The 3310-nt window shown below is 46.7% G+C and overlaps 1 long non-coding RNA gene across 1 annotated transcript; it reads right to left on the bottom strand.

Annotated features, from left to right (window-relative positions):
* Positions 1-239: 239 nt before the first annotated feature.
* LOC147916211 (uncharacterized) lies at positions 240-2663 on the bottom strand. Its single transcript, XR_015553089.1, has 3 exons — positions 2561-2663; positions 2099-2188; positions 240-542 (listed from the first exon to the last, which is right to left on the bottom strand). It is a non-coding gene; the product is annotated as an uncharacterized LOC147916211 (long non-coding RNA).
* Positions 2664-3310: the final 647 nt, after the last annotated feature.

Raw genomic sequence — 3310 nt, 5'->3', positions numbered from 1 at the left:
TTGGAACCTCATCTTCCTTATTCAGTAGGTGTTTAATAGTTACTAAAACAGATATTGGGTGCTGTTTAAATCCACCATGATGATACATATTTTTCAAAAACCAATTCCTTAGGGCTGCAAAGTCTTGAAATATAGCAAAGGAAAAACAGGGAGCTTAATTGGCACGGCTCCCAACTTGAGCACTGCCTTTGTAATTAAATGTAAATTATGATTCATTCTGAGGACAATCAATTGCACTACTTTCATAAACTTTTAATTTCATTATTGAAAGTCAAGATTTCGTGAATAAGTTTTCCATTAACTCAGAACTTGATTTGTGACTGGAGGCTTCCAGAACCCACTTAACCCACTCTGTGTCTCTTTCGCTCCAAAGGAACGTGAACAGTTGGAAGAAAGCCTCCCTGTGTTCACACTGACTTGAGGCCAGTGACTGCCATGTGGATGCGCAGAGCACCCAGCCCCTCTGCTGCTCCTGCCCCTGCCCTTTTCAGAGCTGGTGTAGGCAAGACAATCTTCAGTGCTCTGAGCCTCAGTTTCCTCATCTGCAAAATGAGAAAATATTTAAACAAGATAATGGATATGAAGATAAAAACGCCTGACTCTGGGCCTCACGGATAGATGTTCAATAGACATTAGTTTCCTTCCTGTGTTCCTAACTTCTGGCTGGACCCTCCTATTCCAATTGGGACATTTGGTATTTCATGACCCATGAACCCAGAACTTAAAGATCCTGAGTCCTATGGAGCAGTAAATGTGGGAATCACACACCACCTTCTGAGGGCAGTTTAGCCATCACAGAACATGCCGTGCATTCCTCCACTGACCTCAGAGTCTATTTCCTGGAATTTGTTCCCCAGCTTATTGTGATTTCTAAACATTTACTTTGGGTTAATTTCCTTGGTGTGCATGTGTGTGTACACGTGCTTTGTTCATGTAGATACCCTGTCTCTGGAAAAAGTCTGGGGTGCATACCAATGCACATCAGAGTCAAAATTGTCCCTTGCAGTGTCCCGTGGTGTGGTCAGCCCATCGCCTGTCATATATCCAAACTGGAGTCACTCTCTTCCTTGTCTGGAGATGCTGCCCAGCCCCTCATTTGTCCCAGCCCCCATCTGTGGGACTACACCATGTTAGCACTCTCTAGTTCCCCAAGCCATAAATCCCATAAGTCTCTTGACCAGAATGGAGAGTGGGAGACTTGGGCACCTTTGCAGAGTGACGGTGATATGAAGGGACTGTCCCTTTGAAAGCACTCTCTGGGCTGGACTGTAGCAGAGCCCACCGCCCCATGTCACATGAATGAAGATGGGCTCTCCTCCTCTGCCTCGGGCTCTGTGCTTCAGTGACTTCAAGCTCAGACATTTCTAACCCTTCCTGAGACTCCCCAGGAAGCCCTGACTTATGTGGCTCTGGGATCAGGTTTACAAAGTGGTGGACCAGATGCCGTTTAGTGGCAGAGACCTGGCTGACCACAGCTCTGCCTATTCACTGAGGTCTGAGAAGGGAAATGCCCCCAGAGGCTTCACCTGCTAGACACGAGCCATTCCTGATGGCTGCATCAACTTTCCAAATAGCAGTCACCTAAAGTGCTCTTTAAAAAAATTTTTTTATTAGTCATCTTTTACTTGGTGTTAATTCTCAATAGGATATTAACGGTTTCGGGGGTGCTGGACAAAGAAGGTCATGGTCAGGAATACAGAGTCTGCCCTCCCCACTGGGCCGCCTTCAGTGGTACTTCCATAGTCACTCATGTTTGAGTTCCTTGTGAGAAATGCAGTAGCTGAAAAGTATGCACGCTGTTGTAATACTGGTAGTAACCTCTGCCCTCCAGGCAAACTTGGGAACCCCCTTCTTCAGAGCTTCCCACACTTGACCCATGCCCCAAGGATAGCTGGAAGGCATATAGATAAAAGAGCAGTCACTTTGCCGACTCTGCTCCCCAGATCAGGACGAGAGAGAAGACTCTGACTTCTCCTTCCTCTCAGGCCCAACTATTTTCTCTTTAAGAGATTGAATATGTCTTCTGTATTTCTTGTCTTTCTCCCCTGGCCTAAGCCCTCAGGCATTGAATACTCTAAGGTACCTAATCGATACTTACATTTCCTTTCCCTGGACCCTATAGGTAGGGCCAGAAGCTCAAATGCCTTCAAGGTTGGTCAAGCAAATAACAGAGTACACTGGGCAGACACTGGAATACAAGAGATAGTAGTGAGGCCTGTTCCCAGCAAGAATGTTCTGATCCCACCTAAAAGATATTCACATTTTAAAATCACTATATCAGCCAAACACCTCTGTGGACTGGATTCAGCTGGTCGGCTCTTGCTTAAGCCATATGCTTACTTCTCTAATAAAATAACGCCCGGATCCCCCAGGTTGGATCTTCCTTTTCCCTAAATTTCCTTTGGGGAAGCCCCTCTCCTCCCACATGTACGCAAAATCACATCAGAACACGACAGCATCTAAGGTCAATGTCTGCCAGTGGAGTCGAGGGTAGAGCTGCCATTTCATTCATTACACCTCCTGTTTTCTCTTCAACAGGGTACCAAAATTCTCTCCTTACCTTTATCTCAGCTCTTGAAAATGTCATCTCCTTGTTCTGCTTTTTCACCAGACTGCCACAGCTCACTCCTTTGCAAGCAGGAGCTTGTCCCCAACTTCTACCAAAACTATTTTTAAAGGACACCAGTGAGTTCCCCGTTAGCAAACCCATTGTCCTCCTGCACTGGCTGATGGTCACCTCTCCTTCGGGCAGTTCTCTACTGCCTGTGCAGGAGCCCTGTGCTCTCTGGCTTTCTCGGCTCTTCTGACCACTCCCTTGCCATCTCTGTCCCTGGATGCTCTTCCTCTCGCTGTCTCTGAGTGGATGTTCTCCCCATGGTCTCATCTCCAGTTCGGGCAAGAAGGCCTGATGGGAGCAAGTCGGTGAGCCCTGACCAGTGTTGGGTGGGCCAAGGTAAAGGGACTATTGAAGACTTTTCTGGACATGAAAGTGGGCTAGATGATTCAAAATTTATTTTGAGAATGGTTATTATACCACACTTCATCCCTCCATCCAACAGACTTTTGTTTAGTGCAGATAAAATCTGCCAGGTGATTTTCCAGACTTTGGGCTTGACATCACTGTGCCATGCTCTTGGGATCAAAGATGAAAAAGACGCAGTCATTCGATGCCTCACGTTGCTCATGTACTGGAGAGAAACAGTGACGTGACAAGCACTTGATGGTAGTAAGTGCAGGGTGCTGCGGTGTTGTTTTCTTTGAGAACCTGACCAGCTCTGGGGATGGAGCTGCAGGAACCGAGGACACGTGC

The sequence above is a fragment of the Ceratotherium simum genome, chromosome 9 (assembly GCF_057802395.1).
Source record: "Ceratotherium simum simum isolate JZ-2026a chromosome 9, ASM5780239v1, whole genome shotgun sequence".
In the NCBI taxonomy this organism is placed as follows: Eukaryota; Metazoa; Chordata; class Mammalia; order Perissodactyla; family Rhinocerotidae; genus Ceratotherium; species Ceratotherium simum.
Note: the sequence above shows the minus strand (reverse complement) of the source record. Positions and strands in the feature narration are given on the sequence as shown.